The 7819-nt window shown below is 35.7% G+C and overlaps 1 pseudogene; it reads left to right on the forward strand.

Annotated features, from left to right (window-relative positions):
• Positions 1-5578: 5578 nt before the first annotated feature.
• Positions 5579-7531, forward strand: LOC149150608 (AP2/ERF and B3 domain-containing transcription factor ARF14 pseudogene; annotated as a pseudogene).
• Positions 7532-7819: the final 288 nt, after the last annotated feature.

Genomic DNA, 7819 nt, shown 5'->3' on the forward strand with positions numbered 1-7819 from the left:
ACAATGAATATATGGCTCAATTGATGGTAATGCATTTATTGTGATGAGGCACCAATGCTTCTTAGTGATTCACAGATAAGTATGAGATCCCTATGCTCAAATCTATTGTTTAAACCTGTAGAATACATATTTATGACATGTTTGATGAAATGCCTATCATGGCTAGTAGGGGTCTAATCAAGTCCTTATTCAATTAATTGCATCTGTATCATTTTTTTAATGTTATTTTTCATTTCTATAAGTTTCATAGAGTTCTAGGTAGTGGCTTGAGTCCTGGCCCTCAAGAAGTGGCACGAAATCTAGAGTTGCTAACACAAAACTATTTGGAAAAGTCACCAATCGCATTCATGCCTTACTGTGGGAGAAACTAGAGGTTCCCAGTCGCAGGCATGCCAATGTCAAGGGAGAAATTAAGGCTTTAATGCAACAAAATGTCAGTTTGTCTCAGGGGCTAGTCACCTGGATGGGATGGATGGCTCCTGGGGGTTCTGTTGCATGTGTAGAAGGTTAGGTTTTCTGTGTTCCTTCAGTTCCACTTCCTTAAATGATACATAGGGATTTAAATCATATCATAGTAACTCTTCGTCACAGTTTTACCCCGGATGGTCGGTTAGTTGGATAGGTGTGGGAGGAGGGTGTTACAAACTTCCCCACAAATATTTTCATGTGACAATATAGTCCATAATTTTCTAGTATCTATTTTACCATGTCTTGGTGCTTCTTGTATGAGGGATCTAATTCCCTAATTCAACATTGATGTTCTTATCATAGATGATTTCATGCTCCATGAGGATTTTATTTCCATTGTCTCAATTTTTTTGTAAATGTAAGGAGGGACTTGTTCCCACAAAATGTTGGTTGAATCCTTGGCGTGTGGCTGCACTAACATGGAGGAGCTTCTATGATACACTCCATGGGAAGAGTTTCCAACATGCTCACCACATGCAGTAGAAGGACCAACTTAGCCTCGATGACTAGGGCAAGATGATTTATAAAAAGGAGTATAGAGAATTGAAAAGTGAATAAGAAACCAAATAAAAGTAACAATTACAAGAACTAAGACTTAGATTAAGAAAATTCCATATAACCTATCTTCTCATGCTTCGATCTAAATCATGAAACCAATGATTTATTGTAAGCATTCCCTTATCCATTTTGCATGATTGAATGCTAACCAAATCCTTTACAAAGACATCAAACAATAGAGAGGTAAAGTGTTATCCCCATAAACATGAAACATTGGAGTGGTCTAGTGTTATCCCAAAAACTTCTGTGTATAACACTTCTATGTGTCCAAGCTCACTCATGTTATTTTCAAACAAACGAATTATGTAAGGAGGTTAGTGCCCCTTGCATCCTTATTCCCTAGATTTTATTTATGGATGTCTAATAAATTAAGGAGAGCAATTAAAATTTCTTTAAATTTATTTAGAATTTTTTGAATTTATTTTTGAGATATATATAAAAAGTTTTTTGATATTAATTTATTTATGTAATTATAATTAAAAATATAGATAATAAAAATAATTAATATTTATTAATATTAAATTCATGAAAAATAAAAATATTTTATATAATCCAAATTGAGGAAATATATCCCACTTCCATATTCTAATTTTTGAATCTTAGATAATATATTGTATGTATTCTAAATATAAAGTTCATGAGAATTTGGACTTTTTTTTTTTTTTTCTTTATTTCTATGTGGTTCATTTTTTTCAGACATCAATAGCTACATTTGTGAAACATTTGTATTAAGAAAATTTATCCTAAAGGACCACTTCTTTGTCCCTTTACCAAGGAGGAGCTTGACCCTTTGAGTGAAGAGAGAATTTGAATTGGTGACCTCTGAATTGTCGATATGAGAATTGAACTTTGAGTTTCAAAATAATCAAATAGATCATCTTGAAGATTAAGATACAACTATATAATTTAAGATAATTAGTAGATTAGGTCTATCTTAACTTGAGATCTAAGTGCCAAGAGAAATCAAAACTATCAAGCTGCAAACATCTTTAATCTAAAAAAATATTTGCTCTTCTGAAGATTTGATTTCTCTAAACACTTATACATCGAAAATTAAAACAGATCTTGGTATGTATATCTATATATATATATATATATATATATATATATATGATTTTTTATTTATTTATTTTATTTTTATTTTTATATAATTTGAACAATCAAAATGTTTATCAATCATTATAACATCCCTTCCATATAATAATGGAGAGCACTTTTTAGTTCAAAAATACAACTACACTATATTAAAATAATTTGAATTTATTAATTTTGTTTGATTATTTATTTTAAAATTTAAATATTTATTTATTTATTTATAGTAATTTTTTATTTATTTATTAAATTATTATTTTTATTTTTAAAGAATATTTGTTTTTAATTAAAAAATTAAAAAATTATCCATTTATATAAAGATAAAAGAATAAAATATCACACTTTTTTTATTTGATAAATATAAAGATCGTATTTTAATTTTTTAAATGTAATCTAAATTTTAAAAATTCTATATTTAAAAATTTTAATATTATACTTTATTTTTTTTTGGTGTAAAATGTTAAATAATTTTTTTAAAATAATAAAACGATAATTAAAAAGTATTTTAATTGATTTTTAATAATTAATAAACATCATTTGATTCATGAACATGGAAACCTTTTAAGAATACAACGTCACGTTAAAAGTATTTCAAATCAAATAACATTGTTTTAATATATTTGTTTTACAGTACTTCTACACCGTCTGTCGTAACTTTTAACTTCAACAAAAATATTATCAATATTCCATGAAATATAATAATATATTTGAAAGGTCACAAATCAAGTGATATATGTTTTATTTAATATGGCGCGTACATGAATCTTGACACTCCATAAAAACACGAGAGAAATTGTCTTCACAATGAGATCCTACTCTATGCTTCAGGGTAATCAGCAATTTTGTCTAATTTTATCTTTGCTTAATTTCAAAATAACACCGGTCTAGTTATTAAAATATAGTTATGGTTTATAATTTTAATTTATTTTGCAATTTAAAATTTATAAATAATGGTTATTTTTAAATTACATTTAAAACAATAACAATAAAACTTTATTTACACTTCTAATTTAAATTTCGGAAGGGAGAAAAAAAACAAAATTCTCACCTTGATCATGTGAACCATATTTCAGTGACATATACAATAAATATGTTATTTTTTAATAAAAGCTGCTCATCACTGAAGCGGGAAAAGCGCATGTCTCAAGGAATTTGTTAAATTTCTTGATACATTTATTAAAAAATGTGATATAATTTGAACATCGAACCGATAAATGCTCCCTGTGTGTTTTCTTTCAATTTGATATATTTTTCGTTTTAGAAAACGCAATACCAATATTACAGCTTTTGAAAACTTGTCAACTCAACTATTGTAATGTAAAATTTGAACATAAAATTCACGCTTCAATAAATATTTAAAACAAACTTCTGGAACCATCCGGCGACAACGCGGGTAAAACCTTTGTGCCGTAATACCACGTACGCGATGGGGATGTTTTTGTAATCGTCCCTTTATTTATTCTTTTGCGATTGTTTTCTAAATTCCACTGTGCAGCTGACGTCGCGAAAGACGCTATCATGACCTCTGCCTCCGGATTATCATCCCCCGGGCTGTTCAGCAGCTGCCGGCTCCGCAGCTCGATTTGATCTATTGGAAAGCCAAGCAAGCAATGACGGGCACGGGGAACGTTTTCAATAGGGTCTTTCCCTAGCGGGATATACATAGGCCTGGACCGTTACACGTCTGATCTCAATATGATGCGCATACTACGTAGAAGGCGGCTTCGAGATGGTCCCCCCAGTGTCTGTGTGTATATATATATTATGAGACTTATTACAGACAAGAAGTTAAAGCAACAAAGGTGTATCCCAGTGGATGGTGTGATATATAAAATATGTGAATAGTGAAATTGAATCAGATTTATTGCAGAGGGTGAAATTAAAGCCACTCTTCCGTTTGGATCCCATCTTATCCGCATGAGTCCGCAGAGATTCCAGACGTGAACAGTATTTGAGACACATGTTTTTACATAACTCCACAGAGACTCTAAGAGTGCCTTTTCACATGCATGTGATTGCAATATCACTCTGACTTTTGTGTCACGTGCCTCGTGACAATGGACTATAAATTATCTCCTTCAGCGGATGGACACCAATCTGAACAAACGCTGCTAAGTAGTCAAACCTTTATACCGATGGACTACAAGATAAGTAGGAGGCAGAATGGAACTTTGATGCGATCAATAGCAGGTAGAATCCAACATATATGAAAGATTTTTGTAGGGACTAGTTGAGTCAAGGTGTGAATGTTTGGGGTTAAATGTCACCTATAGCGCAGGACAACGGAATTTTATATGATTTTAACTGTCAATTCAAATGTTTTAGGTAAAGAAATCTATTGTACAAAAAACATTTAATAAATATTGTACGTAAAACAAACCATAGTAATTATACAATATGAAACCTACAAAATATTTAATTAATTTTATAAATTTATGAAACCAATGTATTTTGTATGCCAATCTATATCACAATCTGTAATTTTAATAAAATAAATCTAGCATTCGCAAATGCATCCCCGGGTTGAATCCATAACCAATTAAAAAAATAATAATGTCTATCAGTGTGTCATCAAGCAGGAACTAGTCACATTTATAGAATTTGATAAATACGTGTGTTTTCAAAATTCTAAAAAGAAAACCATCATATCAAAATTTCTCAAGAAACTTCAAATTCAGCAATATACTTATCGAACAAAATCACGTTCCACATTTATTAACCACGCAAACAATGTATTTATTTTTCTTCACAAATTAAATTCATATGCTCACGATCTATGGGGATCCCCATCGCGTGGTTAAAAGTGTAGCAATTGCAATGGATGAACAAATCTAAAATTTGGAAGCTTCAATCTGCCGAACAGGAAACAGGAGTCGTCCCCACCATTCCCAACTTGAGTGAGAGGGTGGACGGAAACAGGGGAGTCACGACTCACGCGTCAGGAGGTCCCGCCTCGATAAATCCTGTTCTGCAAGTGGGGTGCATATATAATTGTAAGGGTTTTCGCATGATAGGTATGTGAACCCTCTTACCGAATCGAGAGATGTCATAGCCTCATAGGACTTAACACAAGAAAACGGACGGCTGAAACTTCGTTAAAAATATGAATCTTGATTTGCTCCCATTGTTAGAATATGCCAAGACTGTGGCCGTTTATAGCGTGCTGTATTATAGGTGGTCGCGGTGTTTTATATATGTTCTGTAGGCAATTCCGTCTACCTAAAATATCCTCTGAAACAACCTGAGGCGCAGACCTTTAAAATTCCTTGATATTATTGCCAACCTTTGAAAGAATATTTGATGCTCAATTATTGTATTCCAAAGAATATAATAATAAGATGAACATGACATTATCAACTGCGGCGTCTTTGGCCCTTGATGTCTGTTAGGTTTGTGAGCAGATAAGTCCCCATCATTAATTTATATATATTGCAGTAGAGATTCTAGTCTGCACGGGTCTGTGTGCTATGATGAGTTTGCATGGTCGAGCCAAGAAGTCTCTTGCTCCAACCACTTTGAGGAAGTCGTAGATGGACTGTCCGATGGACGCTGAAATGAGTTGAAGTTCAGAAAGAAGAATACTTCTCCATCTAGCGCCTCCTCTGTTGAAGTTCAAGAGACGACTATGAAAGAGGCAATGGAGGGTGACTCTTCCACTGAACACAATCAAGACAATGAGGTGGGCAGCGCTGCGACTGAAGAATTCTCCCCTTCTATCACAGGTTTCTCAGAGAACGGAAGACAGCTAGAGTTGGAGGAAGGTCAATTGAAGGACTGGGTTTTGGCAAGATCGAAGGGAAAGAATAATCGAGGGCTGGAGAGACTGGGCGGCGGAATAAACGTGGTACCGGAGTCTGCCGGAGAGTCGGACGGATTTGAGGTTATGAGAAGATATTCATTAATGTCGTTGCAGCAAACTAGTAAGTTGCAATCGTCTCAGTACAAGGGCATGGTTCCGCAGCTCCATGGCCGATGGGGTCCACAGATTTACGAGAAACACGAACGCGTTTGGTTGGGAACGTTCAACAAGGAAGAAGACGCTGCCATAGCTTACGACAGCGCGGCCCTCAAGTTCCGGGGTCGGGACGCCATGACCAATTTCAGTTCCGACCGAGTAGGCAATCGGGAAGAACAAATCGTCGACCTGCTTCGAAAACACAGTTATGATGAAGAATTTGAACATAAGAGCAAGAGGATCATAATGACGGCTTCTAGGCCGGCCAGTACGAATAACGAGCAGCCAGGGTCGGAGGGGTCCGGCAAGAGAGAGACGGAAACCAAGTGGCCGGACGACAGAAATGGAAATTCTGCCATGGCCGGTCTTCTGCGAGAGCACCTTTTCGACAAGGCCGTCACGCCCAGTGACGTGGGCAAACTGAATCGCCTTGTTATTCCCAAGCTGCATGCTGAGAAATATTTCCCTTTGGTAATAGATTCCAGTGAGAAGGGGTCCCTCTTGGATTTCGAGGACAGCACGGGGAAAATCTGGCGTTGCCGTTACTCGTATTGGAAGAGTAGCCAGAGCTACGTGCTGACCAAAGGGTGGAGTCGGTTTGTGAAGGACAAGAAATTGAAGGTCGGCGACTTTGTTTCGTTTCACAGGGGATTGCTCGAGCCTCGCCAGTTCTACATCAGCTGGAGACACAGGGCATCGGTTCGACCTCAACTTGGAGTCGGCCCCCAATCTCCCCAATCCAAAGCGGAATTTGTGCATCCCATGAAAGGCTCGTTGTCCTCGAATAGTTTCAATTCCGGAACCCAGACAACTGTCGTCGGTAATGCTGAATGGTTGCCCATCGTCTGGCCCAGTTCTAGTAATTCCGATGCGTTTACGCAGTTCAACTCTAATTATATGCCTCCCTTGGTAAAAAAAGTGGGTAATTTTGATCACCTCTGGTCTCATATCCCGGCAACTCCTCTCAACGGAGAGCTTTCTTTCTGTTTCTTGGAGCCGCCCGCCAAACAAGCAGACCAAAGCAGCTTCCACAGCTCGCTTAATTCCGGCGAAGGAAGTACAAATGTCAAACCATTGCATCCTTTTGTGAACCCTTCTCAATCCTCCGCTGCACAAGAATTGGAGACCACGGAACACAAAGCGACATCGAGTCTGGATCCTGCGAGCAAGAAAGGAGTAAGACTTTTTGGAGTGAGTTTGACGGAATCTGAATGATCGTCCCATCCCTTCCTAGTCCCATGACGACGCTGCAAATAATAGCACGTACTTAATAAGCGACACTGCAAGGGAAAAGTGCGAAAGGTCTCCCGCCCATACGAATAATGTGGAATTTCTTGAGCATTTAATCAGGTAAAATAAGTCAGTGAAAGTGTTAGGGTGTTTATGCACTTATATTAGTGCATTTTAGTGAAAGTTGAAGTGTTTTTAAGTATTTGGTATTGGTGACATGAGGTAATGAGACCCAGCTATTACATATAGTTAATGTTTTTTTAAAAATTTGGTATTCTCTATTGTAATGTGCGAGAGGGAGCAAAAGCTTCACTTGCTGGTTTTGGTTGCATTTAAGTCGAGAATAATAATAGATTTATTATTAAGTGAGTTTTTTTTGAGGTTGTAGTTTAATAAGGTAAATTATGTTTACATATATGTGGGGTTTCATAATTATTTTTTTTTACATTATTTTATTATTAAGATATCTCAAATTTAAATTTGAAGGGAATTATTTGGATTTAATTCAAAAAAATT

This window comes from Pinus tabuliformis, chromosome 9 (genome assembly GCF_031772625.1).
Source record: "Pinus tabuliformis cultivar Carrire ecotype Pingquan chromosome 9, CPIR1, whole genome shotgun sequence".
Classification (NCBI taxonomy): Eukaryota; Viridiplantae; Streptophyta; class Pinopsida; order Pinales; family Pinaceae; genus Pinus; species Pinus tabuliformis.